Source organism: Hemicordylus capensis, chromosome 1 (assembly GCF_027244095.1).
Source record: "Hemicordylus capensis ecotype Gifberg chromosome 1, rHemCap1.1.pri, whole genome shotgun sequence".
NCBI lineage: Eukaryota > Metazoa > Chordata > Lepidosauria > Squamata > Cordylidae > Hemicordylus > Hemicordylus capensis.
Window position 1 is genome coordinate 161,757,601 of NC_069657.1, and position 19,938 is coordinate 161,777,538.

At 44.4% G+C, this 19,938-nt stretch overlaps 1 protein-coding gene and 1 long non-coding RNA gene across 10 annotated transcripts in view; one reads left to right on the forward strand and one right to left on the reverse strand.

The window, feature by feature from the left end:
- Nucleotides 1-19,938, forward strand: part of KALRN (kalirin RhoGEF kinase) — a 920,107-nt gene that overhangs the window by 278,110 nt on the left and 622,059 nt on the right. The gene's annotated exons all lie outside the window — the stretch shown is intronic.
- On the reverse strand, nt 8,622-19,232 carry LOC128322870 (uncharacterized). The gene is made up of 3 exons (XR_008306040.1): nt 19,096-19,232; nt 12,634-12,759; nt 8,622-9,208 (listed from the first exon to the last, which is right to left on the reverse strand). It is a non-coding gene; the product is annotated as an uncharacterized LOC128322870 (long non-coding RNA).

A 19,938-nucleotide genomic window follows, 5' to 3' on the forward strand; every position in this document is an offset into this window, starting at 1 on the left:
TGTGGCAAAACCTGTGCGCATTGCAGCTGCAGGTTGGCACTCAGCAGAGCTATCCCGGGTTGTGAGGAGTTTGATTTCTGCTCCTTCTACTTCAAATCAGTCCCCGGGGTCATTCTGCTGTGATGCCTTTAATGGTTTTTTGCAAACATGATCTCCTGTATTCGGGCCGACTTGGACTCCACTGTTTTTGCAGGATCTATGGAGGAGGTGTCCAGCTATCCCTCTTGCATTATTAGATTGGATCAGTTTCAGTCTGTGACTCCTGAGGATGTGGACAAGCGGCTTGGGCAGGTGAGGCCTACCACCTGCTCTCTGGATCTTTGCCCGACTTGGCTGTTTCTATCTAGCAGGGAGTTTGTTGGAGATGGCCTAGTTAATATCATAAATGCATCACTGAGGGAGGGTACGGTGCCTCCTCTCTGGATCCCTTAGTGATGGACAGTTACAGGCCAATCTCCAATCTCCCTTGGTTGGGCAAGGTGATTCAGAGGGTGGTGGCCGACCAGCTCCAGGCAGTCTTGGAGGAAACTGATTATATAGATCCATTTCACACCGGCTTTAGGGCTTGCTATGGGGTTGAGAAAGCCTTGGTCGGCCTGATGGATGACCTTTACCAGGGAATCGACAGAGGGAGTGTGACTCTGCTGGTTCTTTTGGATCTCTTGGCGGTGTTCGATACCATCGACCATGGTATCCTTCTGGATCGCCAGGGGGAGTTGGGAATAGGGGGCACTGCTTTGCAGTGGTTCTGCTCCTATCTCTCAGGTAGATTCCAGATGGTGGAGCTTGGTGACAGTTGCTCCTCAAAACAGGAGCTGTTATATGGAGTCCCCCAGGGCTCCATTCTGTCACCAATGCTTTTTAATATCTACATGAAACCGCTGGGTAAGGTCATCAGGAGATTTGGTGCTGGGTGTTATCAGTATGCTGGTGACACCCAAATCTACTTCTCCTTTTCATCTTCAAGAAATGGCATTCATTCTCTAAATGCCTGCCTAGAGGCAGTAATGGGCTGTATGAGGGAGAACAAATTGAAGCTGAATCCAAGCAAGACAGAGGTGCTCATTATGGGTGCTCAGAATCTGAGGGGTGAGTTAGATCTCCCTGTGCTGGATGGGGTTACACTCCCCCAAAAGGAGCAGGTGCGCAGCTTGGGAGTATTCCTGGACCCAGGCCTCACCCTGTTATCTCAGGTGGAGGCCATGGCCAGGAGTGCTTTCTATCAGCTTTGGCTGATTCGACAGCTGCGCCCATTCCTTGGAGAGGATGACCTCAAAACAGTGATGCATCAGCTGGTAACCTCCCGGCTCGACCATTGCAATGTGCTCTACGTGGGGCTGCCTTTGTACGTAGTCCAGAAACTTCAGTTAGTTCAGAACACGACAGCCAGGTTGGTCTCTGGGGCAACCCGGAGAGACTATATTATGCCTGTTTTGAAACAGCTACACTGGCTGTCGATATGTTTCCGGGCAAAATACAAAGTGTTGGTTATTACCTTTAAAGTCCTGAACGGCTTGGGTCTGAGATATCTTAGAGAGCGCCTTCTTTTACATGATCCCCACTGCACGTTAAGGTCATCTGAGGAGGTCCATCTCCAGTTGCCACCGGTTCGTCTGGTGGCGACACAGAGGCGGGCCTTCTCTGTAGCTGCTCCTGGGCTGTGGAATGCACTCTCAGCAGTAATTCGTAATTTGAGATCATTGCCTTCCTTCAGGAAAGTCCTTAAAACCTATCTATTTGGCCTGGCCTTCAAGGGTTTTAAATGATTAACTGTTTTCAATTGTTTTAAATTGTTGCTCTGATTTTCAGGGCTTTTAGCTGTTGGTTTATTGGTTTTATTTTGTTTTAATAGTTTGATTTTAATTGTTAATTTGTTTTAATTGTTTTTATCATGATGTGAACCGCCCTGAGCCATTTTGGAAGGGTGTTATATAAATCAAATAAATAAATAAATAAAAGAGAGCTTAGAGCTGACAGTACTCAATCTCTGAGGCCAGAGAAGATGAAGACGCCACCCCAGATGTGCTCTTGCACAAGGGGGTAAACTTTACAGGGAAATATAATCCGAGAGCTATCCTGGTCAGAATAGTGCCATGCATTGCAAAGTCACTGGCCCCCATAGAAATGTGATCATTGTAGGACATCGATTTTGAATTATGCCATGTGACACTAGCTGCACTTCCATCCTTCATTGTAAAGCATAGTGTTGCTGCTGTTCAATTTTTTGCACATGTTCATGCACATGGAGTGGGAAATATCCATGTTGGTCATAATGCTAAAACAGAGAACGGGGAGGTGCTTATAGATTCCTATGACGCAAGCCACTTTTTTCCACCACCAGGCATATGCTCCATTGATTTGTCACAATAAGTTAAAATAAACAACTAATCAATGCCATTGATTCATTGTACAGGTTCAATTGTACTTTCCTTTCATTATAAAACACTGCTGGCAATAATGAACATTCCAGACAGTGGAAGACTGTTTTCTTCCAGTTACTTTGCTTTGGGTTTCTCCAAGGGGATCTTTTCTGACCCAGTCACCTCTCCTGCAGGAATAATAGCCACTTCCTTCCATGCTTTATGAATGCCAGCCATCTCTAGTTTAGGAAGGCTGTGAAGCTCTCCTTGTTGAAGAAGGATATACATGCTCTATGGGGTGAAAGGCTTTACTTTCTTTTTTTTTAAATAGATGCATGCACTGTGGCAAGGATCAGTGCAAAGCCTTGGAGGTAGGGGGAAGAAAAGGAGGGGAGAGAAAAAATTCATTACTTGTGGGCTCTGGAAATGATGCAAGTAAGTGGGGGATTGATTTGGTTATGTACATTACAAGGACTCTAACATTTGGATAGTATATGCTAGTTGAGTGTGTTACTGTCCCTTTAAGGGCACCTTCTTTTCATGTTTGAGAAAGCTATCCTCAAATTCAAGGGCGCTGACTCTCAGTAGGCACCCAGCAATAGTAGAGACAGAGAGAAAATTACGAGTTCTTAATAATGTCCAGTTTATATGTATTGATGACTCTTTTCTGGAGTAACCATTAAAGAATGTACTAACACAGGAGTTTTCAAACTTCGTTGGCCAGACAATGATGTACTACAACTTTAATCATCCCCAGCTTCAAAGGCTACTGTAGTTGGGGATGATGGGAGTTGTAGTCCCAACAACATCTGGGGATCCAAGTTTAGAACCACTGCACTAACCAATGGAAACCTATGAACCAGAGTGACCTGAACCAACCTTGCTTACAGGGATCTGGAATTACTGTTTATCCATAACTTGAAAGACTCTTTCTATTGATGGCATTGCATCACCAGTGTACAGGGCAATAGCAGCAAAAAAATTATGTCCCTGCTCTAGGGAGCTTACCATTTAAATGTTGACTGTGTAGGTGCATGAAACAGTAGGGCAGAGCTGAAGGAAGGGAGAGGCAAGAGTAACCACTAGAAAGACAGCAAGAAGAGAGGAGAAGACCAAAGGGAAACAAGGGGTGAATGTGAGCATATGCAATTGTAAGTTCTTGGGGTTCATCTTGGCTGAGAATGCGGGCTGAGGGGTTAAACCAGGCCTGTTCAACTTTGCCACCGCCAGCTGTTTTTGGACTACAACTTCCATAATCCCCAGCCACAGTGGTCAGTAATCAGGGAGTATGGGAGTTGTAGGCCAATGTCTGCAGGAGGGCAAAAGTTGATCAGCCCTGGGATACACCAAAAGCACTTTAGAAGAGGTATTTTTGTTCCAGCAGGAAGCTGGAGGAAGAGAGAGACATGGCATAGTCCACCACCACAGATGTGCTCTCTGGGGAGATGTCATTTGGCTGGTTCTCACAGAGATGCAAAAAGAGAGCTGGTCTCAAGAGGAAATGTTTTAACGTAGACCAGGTCTTGCTGCTGTTCTTCAAGGGCTCTGGTAAACCAAAGCAATATTCTCTTCTGATTGAGACGGAATTGTAAGACCTGATACATATCAGGCTGCATCAAATATTTTCAGTGCAACTTTGGGGTAGCCTCTCTGTACCTTCCTGTGCTGGTGCCCTCTCTTCTTTCCTTCCTTATTCACAACTGCAGCATCAAGCTAAACCACAGCATCTGGAATGGTCATGGAGTTGTTTGTTTGTTTGTTTGTTTGTTTGTTTGTTTGTTCAAGGTCTAGTCATCCAGGTATTGTACTGGATTCAGGCCCTGGTGAACACTTCGATGACATACACAGGCATAAATGCATGCATGCATACCTACATACATACAGTATCAGGGGCATAGCAAGACTGGAGTGGGCCCAGAGGGCCCCCCCCCACTGAAGCTAAAATGGCCCCCCTGACTGAAGCTCAGCTCATGAAGTAAAGAAATCTTAAATGAGGCTGAATAGTGGTAACAAAAAGCATAGTAAAATTATACACACACACACACACATACATATGCATATGCATATATACACACACACACACCTATGTGCCACAATAGAACATCATCCTAAATTATTTTTAAAAACATTTTGTAAATTGTGGACGATGCAAGTCATTTAATGGTACTAGAGAAAGACATGCTGTTCTGGTAGCTCCAGGTCTTAACACTCACATCAATTTCGGAGGATGAATACAACTGAAGGAAGCCCAGGCGGGTGAGTCAGTCATGTGACCTGCCTCTGGGCCCCCCCCCCAAGGCAGTGGGCCCCCAGACAACTGTCTCCCCTTGCCCTATTATAGTTAAACCCCTGTACAGTATCTTTCAGTTAGGTGGGCAAGGTTAACTGATAGGTATGAATAGTTCTGTTTGCTTTTAAAAACACAGCCTGACAATTGTTCAGCCTCACACTGCTGTAAAGGCAGGGTTTTGTTTGGTTTTTCTTTTTCGACAATACTGTGTAGCATCCAGACTAAGTTAGTTATGACTAAGGCCCATTGAAAGTAATGAGACTTAAGTTAGACATGCTGAACTTGTCTCATTGACTTCATCAGTGCTTTGGCATAGCTAACTAGTCTATATGCTGCTGTGGGCCAGGAGGAGCTCCAGGTGCCTCTGGAGAATGACTGGACAATTACCAAAAATGACAAGGGATAAACCTGGACCCGTAATGGGCAGCTGCAGTCCTTTTGGCACAAGTGTGGGGAGAAGAGTCTGGATCAAACCCAGCTAGGGGTGGAAGTCTGAGAGGGAACGGAGGCTCCACCTTTGTCTGGGTGTTCCGGGACCATAAGAATATGGGTAGCCTGGCTGAAAGAGGAGACAGCAGGAGTGAAGGAAAACTCCCAGAAGGAAGAACAACAACACTTCCTCCTTCTGGTCATCAGCTAGCATCTCTGAGCCACATGGAGAGTCAGCCCCAGTCGCCATGACAGGGCCTATCAGTCCTGCTAAAGTAGAGTGTAGTTGCTATAACCCGCCACTTTCCAGAGGGAGTGAAGAAACTCTACCCAGGAAGTTCTCATGGGTTCCTCTCCAAAGAAAGAGGAGAACTGACAAATCAGAAAGCAAACCTGAAGTTTACCCCTGTGAGTGTCAACTGAAGAGGTGGACTTTTGGGAGACTGTGGGGGGTTAGTGGTACCAAGGGAGACCGAGTGAGGCAACTCTGTCTATTGTTGTTAAAAATAAAAACCCTTGTTGTTCTAGCTTAACCCATTGATCTCTTGTGGTCTCTCTGCTGTTACACATTCCCTTCTGACATTCCCAGGCCGTTTGATGTAGAGTTTCCTCTGTGGGAGGAAGTAGCCATCACAGCTGCCCACTGTCCTTTAAACTCACTAGAATGGTGAATAAGATTTGCTTTATGCTCAGTGTCTTGAGAGAAACTAGATATATACAAATGCATTTAATGAAGTCCAGACAGTCTTTTTAATGAAAAACAGCCTCTGGAGGAATGGTGATGGAGGGTGTTGAACACTTCCCTGCTGGCTGTCCCCCACCCCCACCCCTCTCCCCCACAAAGGATGTCCAACTGCTTCTTCCACCCTCCAGCCAGGGGTTTCTATTGTCGGGATATTATTGCACATATTTGCATGTAACGTCTATGCTGGAGTCCACTTAATTTTCCATATTTTGAAAAAAAAAAAAATCCCCTCCAGTCAGATCGACTAGTAGCCTTGGCATTTCATCTTACAACTATTGTGGCTAGTATGTTTGTTTTATTTTTCTGTTTCTGGCCTCTTCTCTTGAGACTTAAAAGATCTGGGTCACTTGCTTGACATATCTGGATTGTTCAGTTAAACTGTTGTTTTAAAAATCACTTCTGGCATGCAGGACTGAGTTCAGTCGTCTTTGCTTGTGGCCCAGTGTCCTGTGGATAATGTTGGTGAACCTGTGGTATGTGTTGTAAATAGGTTCTGTGGGTTTCAGCTTTAGGGAGTTCCTGTCTCTAGAATTAGAAACAGCACTTCTGTAATATAGATTTCCTTCACAGCCCTAAAGATTGGCTAGCAAAGGGTTACCTCTGTAATGTCAACATGCCAGGAGGAAATTAAACACATAACCTCTTGATATATGAGACTGGATTTTTCCTTTTCACACACAAGCTGTAAAGTTGTGCAAGTTAATAAGAAAGCTTTAAGTTAGTAGGAATAAAACTTGAAAACTGTAGACAGCCAAACATTCTAATTAAATTCTCTAGGTCAAGCAAGCTTGTCTCAGTTGGTTTACTACGTGAATGTTGCTTCCTTTCAGTATGGAGTGGACTGAGGGGACGCATTGTTCCCTTTAATCTCCAAAGCATGGCTCCATACCTGCCAACATGTCCCTATTTCTCCATTCACCTGAATGGGAATATAGGGACATGTTGGCAGGAATGTGGTTCACCCAGAGGCCTTTATTACGAAGCAGAGGTCTGATGGTGAGGATGGAGTTCCTTCCCCCTGATTGGGACTTAACTGAGTGGTGGGGACAGTGGCAGCAGCCCACTTCATGGCAGCTGTGCTGTCAGCCGCCATCTTTTTAAATATCAATGCATTGTGCCTGTCCCTTTGTAGCATGACTGTGATGCCAGACACATTGCATTGTTTTTAAAAGTTGGTGGTTGCCCATGAAGCTGTTCTGAAGCACTTCAGACAACTGCCACTGCCCACATAGGCCCTGGTACAGTATTGTTTCACCTTCTGTCTCGTGGATTACCTATCCAAGATCACACCTTGATATTCTGCATTAATCCACCCTGCACTCACAATCGCTAATGGAAATTAGAATCTCCAGTTCATCCAAAAGTATACATTGGAAAAGTGTGTGGGAAATGTACTCTTCTTGTAATCTTAATTGCAGATGCAGTAATATGGTTAATAGCAAGCCTAGTTCAGACCAAGAGGAAAGCAAAGACTGTGTTAGAAGGTTTTTGTCCAGCTTTCTCAAACATCTGTGGTGGCCCACCCTCTTGAACTGATCATGCTGTGTGGGATTGTGAAGTAGTGGGCTTGTACAATGTCTGAAATGAGAGGAATCTATAAAGGAGTTCTCAGCTGGTGGGAACGGGTGAAAAGGTGCAGTGGCAGAGTGATCTAGCTCAGGATTTCCCCCTGAAAAGCTCTGCTTCACAGGAGGGCCCTGACTCAAGAAAACTGCTTTCACTGTGGACCCTGAATTTCAATACAGCAGAGTGGGAGAGGGGCAGGCTCCTGTTAACAGCAAGGAAATAAACCTGTATTATAGCCTGCACCTTATAAATGCCAAGTGCTCTTCAGTTCAGATTTGAGAAAACTGGGAAGGGGAAGAGCTGATAGCTGCCTGTTGTAAGTGGTTCATTGTTTACAATACAAGAGAAAGCTTAAAAAAAATCAATTACAATGTGACTCAAAAGGAGACTGCTTTGTTGGACTCCTGCTTTAGCTCTCCATAGCCATTTAACAAGTGGCCATTCATGCAACCCAGTTAAAGCATTTTGTTTGGATCAATATTATGGCAAGGATTTGCACTGTGAAATCTCCTGCAAAAGGCCGCTACAGCCACTATCCACTGCTGTACAACTAAATCTCAAACTCCGTACCAGCACCCAGCAAGCTATGGGAACTTGGTTCAAATATTAGGTACCATAGGTGAGGACAATGATGCCAGATGTCCTACAGGTAGAGTGCAGTGTCCCTTTCCTGTCTCCTAGGCAGGGAGAAGAAAAGCCAATGGACAAATTATGTACTTTCCCAGAATAGATAACTCAGACCCACCTAGACACTCTCCTTTAAAAGTTGTCCCTCGTATATTTAACTAAAGGAGAAAAGGTGTGGCAAGCCATTACAGGTAGCAATTACAGGTTATAGACTATTGTGCATTGTATAAGAAAGTTTCACTGTCCTTCTCATGCTTTTTGACTGAATATTTCTCTTTTACCCTGTCCAAGGCTGTTTTATGTTGTGTCGATTTTCTCTATTTCCCTGAGTTACTCAGTCTCCTATGATAGCACACAGAAAGAATACCACCTCCACCACCACAAAGGAGCACACTTACTGGTATACCTAAGCCAAAGTAGGATATTATCTTTATGAGGATCAACTAAAATGTCACAAAGTAGTGAGCAAGCTTTTTAGTTGGTCCTAATAAAGGCATAACCCAACACTGGCTTCTGATGCCCACCCCACCAAAAGGATTGACACAGCTACCTATGATTCCTGTGCAGTTTACACTACATTCACATATTTTACACTTGTGCAGTTTACACTTACATTCTGAAGAAGAGCACCAACCAAGACAAACGCAAGATGAGGTGCAGGCTTGCACAAGGTGCTTGCGATATTTTTTTGTCCTTCACATTTTTTTAAAAAACCAGCTGTTCCAGAATACTGCTATCAATACGTGTAGCTTTAGGATTTGAAAAACCAGTACTTGGAAATAGAAACTGTGTGGCTCTTTCAGTAGTAATTGGTTTGAGACAAACTATGAAAACAGAAAGACATATATGCACTGTATATAGAACCTGAACTTCCTCCTCAAGAGTCTGAGCTTTCTCTCCAGAAGAAGCTAACCCCCTCCTCAGTTGCTTGCTTGCTTGCTAGCTGAAGGTGGTGAGCATCTCCTGGGGCTGTTAAAGTATCAGCTCTATCAGTCCCTCCTCACTGGAAGCATGCACAATCCCAATGACAGAAATGTTTGATTAAAATCCACTTTGTCGTGCTGAGGGAGATAGTCTCTCTTTACTTTTTAAAGAACAACAAAGAGATAGTGAGATTGATGGGAGCAGTGAGGAAATTCATTACTATGCTGTGGCTTAGAAGGAGAAAAACGTCTTTCAATTGAGTTACGGCTGAAAAATAAATATAAGAAATCACATTAAGCAGCCAGACAATCTACAGCTATGTTTAAAGAACGATATAGGCTCCAACAAATCAGCAATGCTCTCAACAAGATTCAAAAAGACAGCTACTAAGGGCAGTTCCACACTCACTGCAGCAAACATGACGGCTGTGTGTAGGGTTTGCTACGGTGAACACATGAAATGTGGATGACGTACCTGCATCTTTAAACATCATTTGTATATGTCATCTAGGTTATGGCATGTAGCAGGTGTAAGGAGGATGGCCTGTGAACACCTGACAGGTATCTGGGTGGGAACCCCATGGGATCCACTAAGAGAAGCACCTGGATGAATACTAGTGCTGCTCAAACGAGCCACTGTCTGGTCAAAAGAGGCCACATTAAGGTTTTTCTGCCATTCAAAATCTACTGCAAAGCTTTGACCAGGTTATTCATCACTTCCAGTTGTGATCATGGTAAGGGAAGTTAGACATAGGAAATCCCCTGTCCTGGCTGCTGTGTTCCACTTGCTTTCAATTATAAAATTTAGCAGGAATAGGAACCCCAGTTTTCTAACATACTATTCTTTGGTTTTTGGCAAGGTTCATTATATTTTCAATGAAGTGTTGACCTGTACTCTATATCAGTTTTGCTTTTAATGTTGATTGTTGCAAATACATAGGTCTAAGCTAAATCCCAAATAATGGAAGCTTTTGCAGTATCCTTACTCATATAACATTTTTATTTAATGTGAACGGGAATCTAAAAGCATGCAAATTGACTGTAGGCATTTAAAATTGTTCTCTGTTGTAATTTTCAATTAGAGGGGATGACTTGTGTGAAATATGACTAGATTTCAGCTTTAACACATGTAGGCATCCAGGGGATAAAAAGCTAAACAGTTTAGGAGTAATTAGACAAAGTGGTAGCAGAAATCACAGCTTGAATTACTTTCAGCACCACAGAGAGAAGCCTTGAAATTCAGGAGAAGGTGCATCTTTTAAACTTCATTCATTTAATTTTCCTTCTGTTGGGTTTTGTTTTTCTCCTTGTATTTGTCTGGGGACACCTTGATATGACGGATTCTGATTTGGGAAGTAAATAGGTGCAGAAGTGATGCCTAGTTAGGCATAATAATCTATTTATCAGAGTTCCTTTGTCTGAAATAGAGATGGTGGTGGGAGGAGGGGAAGAGGCTCCTCCAAGTGGAAACAACTGATCTCATAATGCATCTTTCTCCACAACATATAGCCATGAATTGCAATCAATGAAACAGATATTGCAAATGGGAAGTTGATTTGTGAAATGCCAAGCTCTTGTGAATTAATCTATGAGTTCAAATGGAAATGAACAAGAAGACGTTTGCCATTAAAGTATGGAAATAATTATTAAGAGGAGCACGTGTTTTTCTGTTAAAAGGGATTGAATGTAGGTAGTAAGCCTTCCCCGCATTGATTTGAGCACCACAAGTCCTTCCTGTATGTTGATGCTCATATTCAGAATTCTCAAGTCTTCAAGCAGAGGAAGTTCCACAGTGGTGAAGTATAGAATAGTCCTTCTTATGGACTGGGGCTCTCTACATGTCCTCAGTGAATAGACATGATGTGTGGATGATAGAGCCAACAGGGCTCTCCTGGTTAATCTTACAGATCACAGCAGAACATATAGGATGAGGTGGTTTTGAAAGCACACAAACTCTGTGCCATTTCGAGTTTTACTGTTAAAAAGCCAGCATTGTGAATTATTTGTGGATGATCACAATAAGACCACTGTCATCCTGATGTGATGTGTGCTCATTAACTTAATTCTCCTTCAGGGATGCATCTCTATCATTAGATGCGAGTTTGTGACAAGCATCTATGGCTATTGGCACTCACCTGATGGTCCAGGTGCAGTGATATATCCAAGATGCATTCCCAGATTGTTTGCCTGCATAACAGGGAGGCTGCATCCCACCAATGATGTGCACCCCTCTCTTTCTCTGATCCTCTGGTGCTAAGACCTGCTGCCATTCCTTATTTCTGTGTTGTTGATATTTGACTTCAATTTGCTCATTCTCATCTTCTCACCACTAGCTACTAGATACTGTGTATGTATGCTCAGTGGTCTTGTTTCCAAGCTGTCTGCTACATCTGCAGGGGCTATAAACTTACCTGTTTGTAACAACAACACCAACAACAACACCCTGATGCTTTGTGACAAAAACTTGAGGTTCCACCAGACTGCCTTGGAAACTTTGGAATGCATAGGGTGCGCAGACCATGTGCTGCTGCACGTTATTGTTCAGTGGCATTGAGCTGAAGCCCTGACAGGCTTAATTTTTTTTAATGAACAGCTGTTGGATCAGAGGAGGCTTAACCCTACTCTGGGCCATAGTTCCGATCCATGATGGGTCCTAGTCCAGCTACTATGTATCCTTTAAAAAATTCCTATTGGCATTTTAAATGTCACTTATAATTTGGTTATACACTATTTATAACTAGTTTCATATTGTTTACTTTCAAGATGCATGAAGCATTGTTTACTTCTGTTTGTAAGCCAAACAGAAAATACAGATGTAATTTATTAGAGAATTAAAAGTGGGGAGGGAATCCTATATTAACCTTTACAGATTCATCTGCAAGAGGTTATTCAGGGCTTGCATATTTAAACAAACTTTTTTCTGTGTGCAAGAGATTTTCATAAAAAATAAAACATTACAAATGAAATGATATGCAAGCAATACTTTTGTTCTAAGTAGAATTGTCTATTTTGACAGTTCTCTGTAACAATAGCAATAGCTAGCAATGGCTATTACTGAAAACTTCGTACCCCACTCAAATCTCTAGCACAAAAGGAAACCAGAATGTTCCTTTATGTATTTGGTTAGATAAGTAATTGTGAACCATTACTGAATAGTCTAGGTCAAAAAAACTGCTGCTTTCATCTGCATAATAAAATAGCATAATCTTGCAGAAAGGATGAGGTTTGGGATGTTGACTGAAGGATCAAACTTTCAAAGAAAGTAACAGAATGTGTGCCAAGGCTCATGTGTGCATATTAACAGCATCCTCCGACTTGGCAGCCCTGCACCCTGATCTCCGCCCTCGTACCATTCTCAGTGTTGAGGGAAATGCATTCAGCCACTCTCAGAAGCACACGCTTTGCTTCACATGCTCTGGAGAAGAGCTATAGTATTTGAGATGACTAGTTTGAGGGCTTTGATAAGTCCTGCTTCAAATCAAGCTTTGAGTGTTACCCAAATGGTAATCAATTGAGATAAAACAGTTTCTATTACAGAAGATGCTTTAAATTAGTGATGGGATTGGAATAAGTGTATGATTGAGGTCATGCATTTAAAAAGATGCAAGCTACCTAGAAATGAAATCTACATCTTTTGAAAGTATAAATTGTAGATCACAGGGTTGAGGATGATATTTGTGAATGAATAAATACCTTTAATGAGAGGCAGGCAGGCCTTTCTGCATGATTTCTCAAAATTCTGGAATATTTTGCCAGTGTTTACTCCATACTCCAGTGTTTACTCCATTGGTACTTCTTGATGGCTCTGAACATATGTTTCTGTGGTGGAAGAGAACTTTTTATAGTTAGCCTCTATATCCTATTGTTTTATTTATTTTCTCTCCAATTCTTATCTTCCCAGAAGAGTACTTTAAGTATGCCTTGATATCATGCCATTCATGTATATAGCACTTCACAGTTTCATGAGTAAAAATAGATAAATAAAACTGCACAGGTTCTTGCTCCACAAAGAGTGTATAATGTAAAATAGACAATGAGGAAGACAAGATAAAAGGGCAGCAAATGATAAGTGTTAAAAAGATACTGCTAAGTGTACTTGAGTTTGGCTGCATACGAACATAAGAAAAGCCTTGCTGAATCAGCCCAAGACCCATCTAGTCCAGTATTCTGTTTCACAAAGTGGCCAACCACTTGTGAGAAGTCCACAAGAAGGAGATTTAGGCTTACCCCTCTCCCACCCCTGCACCTGGAACACTTAATGATGGCAAAGGATGAAAACAGCGCTAGGGGAATGGAAACACTGCTGTGCACACTACAGTTAGCTGGCCGGCCTATAGTCTAGGCTATTGTCAGGCTAGGACTTCAAGCACCCCATAGTTAGTGTTGCCAGGTCCAGATGGTGAAAAAATGTCAATATCCATCACCAAAAAAGTGGAAACAGAAGAACACTTTTCACCAAAAAAAACTCTCCACTTTGCAATATGCATGTTTTGATAAAAATCCGATACTTTGAGAATAAATACAGCTCACCACTGTGAAGCTGATGACCAGGTAAGCTGTATGTCTGCTGAGTCTGTTGTCTAGTTGCAGAGTTCTCAAGCCCCTTGCTTCTTAACTCTGAATTAATCACCTGGTTAGGTTTACCACACACACCGTCTTCTGTCCTCCGCCCTTACAGGTCACCCGGCCTGCTCTTCCCAGAAACTTCACCTCTTGGCTCAAGGCAGGGCAGCCAGCTAGATACTGATCCAGCCCTTCGCATGCTGGCCCAGTGGTGTGTGCACAGTCTCTCATTCGCTTGCGTCTCTCTACTGCAAACATTTACATACTGCTTTTCAACAGGTTTCACAGTGTTTATCAAAGAAAAATAAATAATAAGATGCTCTCCTGTCCCCAAAGGGTTCACAATCTAAAAAGAAACACAATATAACACCAGCACTGAAGGGATGCTGTGCTGGGGTTGGATAGGGCCAGTTGCTCTCCCTATGCTAAATAGAAGAGCTTCACCATTTTAAAAAGTGCATTCTAGGGATGTGCAAACAGGTTTGAACCTGAACCAGTTCAACGTTGAACTGGTTCAGTTCGACAATTCCCTACGCCGGGAACTAGACAGGTGGAGTGCGTCCCTGCTGGTTCTGCTGGACCTCTCGGCGGCGTTCGATACCATCGACCATGGTATCCTTCTGGGCCGCCTCTCGAGTATGGGAATCGGAGGCACTGCGTTGCAGTGGTTCCAGTCCTTTCTTGGGGGGAGGGTCCAGAAGGTGGTGCTGGAGGACTACTGCTCGGCCCCGTGGCCGTTGGCCTGTGGGATCCCGCAGGGATCGGTCTTGTCCCCCATGCTGTTTAACATCTACATGAAGCCGCTGGGAGAGGTCATCCGGGGATTTGGACTGAGTTGTCAGCAATATGCGGATGACACTCAGCTCTATCTCTCCTTGTCATCTGATCCTAGGGAGGCGGTGGATGTCCTGAATCGGGGGCTGGAGGCCATGATGGGTTGGATGTGGGCTAACAAACTGAAATTGAATCCGGATAAGACGGAGGTACTGTTGGTCAGTAGGAGAGCCAATCGGGATGAGGAGATTTTACTGGTTCTGGATGGGGTTGCACTCCCCTTGAAGGAGCAAGTACGCAGCTTGGGGGTACTACTGGACCCGGCTCTGCTTTTGGAAGCTCAGGTGGAGGCGGTGGCCAGAGGTGCTTTTGCACGGCTTCGGCTAGTGTGCCAGCTGCGTCCCTTTCTCGAGAAGGCAGATCTGGCCACGGTTACCCACGCCTTAGTCACGTCGCGGCTGGATTAATGTAACGCGCTCTACGTGGGGCTGCCCTTGAAGAATATCCGGAAACTGTAGTGCAAAACGCGGCAGCGAGGGTTTTATCCGGAGCTGCCCGTTGGGAACACATCATCCCCATTTTGAAAGAGTTGCACTGGCTGCCGGTTCGTTTCCGGGTCCAATTCAAGGTGCTGGTTTTGACCTTTAAAGCCCTTAACGGTTTGGGCCTGGGGTATTTGAGGGACCACCTGCTCCCAAGGGTTGCTGCCCGCTTGACGAGGACATCTGAGGCCAGGGCCCTGCTCCGGGTGCCGACAATGAGAGAGGCCCAGCTGTCGTGCACTCGGGACAGGGCCTTCTCTGTTGCTGCTCCTAGACTCTGGAATGCTCTCCCAGTGGCCATTCGTTCCTCGGACTCCATCATGGCTTTTAGAAAGCTTGTAAAGACTTGGCTTTTTACCCAGGCTTTTACATAATCGTTTTTACTGCTGCTTCTGTATGTTTTTATCTGTTGTATTGTTTTTATGCCTGTTTTTATATGTTTTTATATTTTTTCCTTGATGTTTTTATTGCCTTTTTATTGTATGTTTTAACTTTTGTAAACCGCCTTGGGGTTTTCTTTTAACGAAAGGCGGTATATAAATGTAAAAATAAATAAATAAATAAATAAATTCGGGGTTGAACCAAACACCCTCCTGTTTGGTCCAACCTTGGACTGAATTCCCTTCCCCAACGGTTTGGGGGGTTCTTGAATTTTTTTTAATTTTTGTTATCGAATTTTTAAAAAATACCTTTCCCCCCTTTGGGAGAGTTCCTTGGGGCGGCGGTGTGTGTGTGTGTGTGTGTGTGTGTGTGCGCGCGCAGAGGTTTCCCCTCCCCCCCGCTGGCCTCCGTTACCATCCCCTCTGGCCCGTTCGGCTGGTTCTTCAGCCCATTCGGGCCTCTGTAGTTCAGTGTGGTGGCCAAAATGGCGGCCACCATGCGTGCGCAAATGTCCTCTGTGAGGCTTGGCAGAGACCATTTGTGCATGCGTGGCGGCCGCCATTTTGGTCAATGCACCGAACTGTTCAGCCGCCGCACATGCACAAATGGTCTCTGCAAGGCCTCGCAGAGGCCATTTGTGCATGCGCAGCAGCTGCCATTTGGGCTGCCGTGCCGAACTACTATGGAGGCCCAAACAGGCCGAAGAACTGGCTGAACAGGATGGAGGGGGTGATAATGGAGGCCAGTGGGGGGGAGGAGGAACCTCCATGGGACACCCCCCATCACCACCCCAAGGAACTCCCCTGAAGGTGGGAAACGTATTAAAAACAATTTTCCCCCTATAAAAAATTAAAAAATTGCGACCCCCCCCCGGACTGGACCAGGGGTGGTGGTTGAGGGGGTGCCGGACTGTACTGGTCCAGTCAGGTTCGAGTCCAATCTGGACTGCTGGGGCGGTGCACATCCTAATACCCGCCCTGGCCTGGTGCCAACACGCACATGGTGTCTGCACATGTGTGGGTGCCAGTTGCATGGTCATCATGGTGTTGCCAACCATGCAAATGATGCCTGTGCATACATGGATGCCATGTGTGTGCTGTAGGGGTGTGCACGGAACCAGCTGATCCAGTTTGGTTCGAGTCTGAACTGGACCCAGACTGGAAGAGGCCAGTTTGGTCTGGCACCCTCTTGAACCCTCCGATATGGTCGGGGGTGTGTGAATTTAAAAAAAATTAATTCCCCAGTTACACTTATCCCCCCCTGCCGGGGGAGTTGTTTGAGGTGGCAGGGGGAGGAGTCTGCAGAGGTTCCCCCTCCCCCTGCCAGTCTCCCTTATATTTGGCTGCTTTCGGTCACTCGTTGGCCTTTCCTTCTCGGCGCAGTGTCCATTTTGAAGGCCTCTGTGCCTGCACAATGGGCCTCTGCATGGCCTGGCAATTGTGGCATAAAGGAGGCCTGCGGCGGGGAGAGGGAACCTCCATGGACCCCCCGCCCTGCCTTGAACAACTCCCCCGGAAGAAGTAAGTGTAATAATTTTTTTTTTTTTTTGTAATTGCGTGGGGAGGTTCGGTTTGACCCTGAACAGTTGCACCGAACCGGTTTGATGTCGAACCTGTTCGCACATGCCTAGTGTGCTGATGCCGCACAGAGGGTTATTGAGATGTGCGCTGCCCCAGCAGGAAGCTGCATGGGGTGACATAGAGCAGGTAAGCACCTGCTCTCCTTTTTCTTCAAATTCCTAGTACAATTTCCCTAAAAGTGCTTGAACCATGGTTTAGGCACATTCCTGGGGTAAACATTAACTGAGTAAAGTTAGCTCACGGCTAACTTCTCACTGCCACCATCACTGCCACCACATGAAGAAAGCAGCCTGCAGCAGCCTGGCCCACCTATCTGTGCTCCTGCATCACAGAGCAGGTGGCTCTGCAACCTGCCACTGAAGCAGAACCTCCACTCTGGCTCCTCCATTGGATGGATGGTCAGTAGGATGCCAGCAGGGGAAGGAGACAAGAGGAAGAGAAGCTGCTCATCAGAGCAAAGTGTTCTGAGCAAACAAAATGTTCCAGCTGCTCCCCAGAACTTCAGACACCACAACAATCTTTTTCTAAGTTGTTTGGTGCCCAGAATAGTTGCATGTCCTCTATAAAGGTCCCTAGCTGGCAACTCTACCCAGAGTTGTACTACTTGCCCTATTATTTCAGGTTTCCCCTTGAATGTGTGCACAGCACCCGGTCTACTCCTGCTTAGTTTCAACCGGAAAGGACCAGTGTCGCTACCCTGAAGCCCCACTCCAACACACAGCACTCGCCCTACTACCCTACTACTTAGCCCGCTCTAACTGGCCTAAGCTCACAACCACAATGATCTTACATGAATACAGTCACCTTTTGATGACAGTGAATACAGTTTGATGGATGGACCAACAAGGACTTTACATAGCCATTGGGTTTCTTATTTATATTTATTTTATTGTGCTCTGTTGCTTTTCAAAGAAGCAACCTCATGTGAGATAACCCAGCATTGACCTCTCTCCTGTTCTTTGTGGCTGACTAAAGAAATAAGTAAATCCATAAGACTCCCCCTGAATTTGGCCTGTATGGTGATTTTAGTCTCAAGCTACATTGCCTGGGCTTTTGGGATACACAATCCCCCCTAGCTTCATTTGTTATGGTTTCTGGGTGATAAAGCATAAGAATGTGCAACAAAGCAGTCTTTGCTTACCTGAGTTACTTTGCCAGCTCTTCCTGTCTGGCTACTGTGACTTTAACATCTTCTTGACAGACACAAACTCAACAGATGAATCGTTTCCTAATATGCACATACACTGACTGAAAACATCACCTGTTGCATTTTGGCTTATCATGCATCTGTTACAGGTACAGGAGACCTGTTAGAACCAGTTTGACAAGCCTACTTGATTAAGTAGGGATGTGAAAGCAGAATGATTCCTGCTCCAGAAAAGGGAGGTGCATAACAATCCTAGAACCAACAAAAGTTGTGTTAGATGTGATCTGAAGGCTGGGTGGCATACTAGGTCACCTTTTGCGGTTTGTTCCCCTTTAGCTAAATGAAATCCTAGTTGAAATTATAAATCAATAACAAAACACATAGACAATGAAAACAGGCCTATAACAAAAACCCAAAGCAAATGGGATTGTAGAACATTATTTGAAAAGAGGCATCTTCTTGCTTTGTGTGCCTCTACAGGGCTGCTTGGATGTTTCTGGAAATATCTCAAAACAGTATTTATTGAGAGAGACAGATTACGATTAGTCTAATGTTTCAGATGCCATATCTGTTTTCCTCATGGGCTTAATAAAATGAGACAACTGCAGATTAATCCAATACATTTTAGGGATGGCTGAATGACTCCAAGAAAGTGGAGATTGTTTGAAAGCTTATGAACAGGAGTTTTTACAATTTGGGTGTAGAACTAAGTAAATACACCAACAGAAAGAACACAAGTTAACTAGATTTGAGCATTTATCCTTTGGCTCTAGCATATGTGTGTATATATATGTGTGTGTGCGTGCGTGTGTGTGTGTGTGTGTATATATATATATAGAGAGAGAGAGAGACAGAGAGAGAGCGAGCACTGCAGTTTGACCCATACCTTAATATGCGGAAAAGTGCATTATCTTTTTTTTTTTTTTTGGTCTGCCACAGGTGCTTTCATGGGATCTCTGAAAGTAGACACATTCTTCTTTGCGAAACTGAATTGTGATCTGTTCCCTAAGCTGAAGTGCCTTTTGAGCTCTTTTCCATATGCCTAACAGTCTAAGCCCATCCTTGACTCTCCTCCAGGTTCCTTACATATAAAGCACCCCAAAGTGAAGAAAATCCTCACTCAGTTTGGCTGAGCCACTAACATAACATTTTCTTCTCAATTACTCACTGCTGTTGGAACTTGTTATGGCTGATTGGTCATTTCCACGCCAGTTGCTTTAGACTTTTATCAGGCAGCAGCAGGAGATGGGTGGGTGGGAGCTGGGAGAGCACGCATCAGCAGGTGTGAACCAGAAGGTCCTGCTGCCTAGACCTGGAAAAGAAGCAAGCAGAGATAAAATCTGACAGCCCTAATGTGCTAAGCACCCCTTTCTCGCTCCTGCTGTTCAGCACTTACAGCAATACAAAGCAGCTAAATGGACCCTGAATGGAGACCAATAGTGCTGTGTCCTGCCATGTGAGATTAGTAATGGTCTAGCTAGCAGATAACGTGACTTTGTCTCAGGTTGTATGCTGAGGATCAGGTTGGTCTGATCTTTGCAGCAACAGGAGATCTGCGTAGGCAGAGGATTAAGCAGGTTTCAGGAGGTAGGTAGGTGTTTCTGGATCCTCAATGAATACTCTGGAGCCACCTGATGCTGGCGTATTGTTGGAACTAAACAAGTGTGGAGCAGCTGATCGGTTTCTTGGATGAGAGGTCATTGGGAACCCATGCGAGAGTGGAATAGAGATATAATAAACATTAAAAAGTTGATGCCTCTCAAAAACTGTCTATATCCTTCACATGCTAGCAGATATAATTTTGGGAAGTACCAACAGAAACCCTGGCATTTCAATGTTGACGGTGATTCCCAGTGACAGTTGGAATTCTGTGTCAATTTCATCCATTCTAAGGCCACTGCCCTATGCACATTTAACTGGAAATAAATCCAACTCACTGGGACTCACCTTCAAGTAAACATACATGGATGGAATCAGGCTTCACAGACATCAGAACTGCTAGATTTAACTT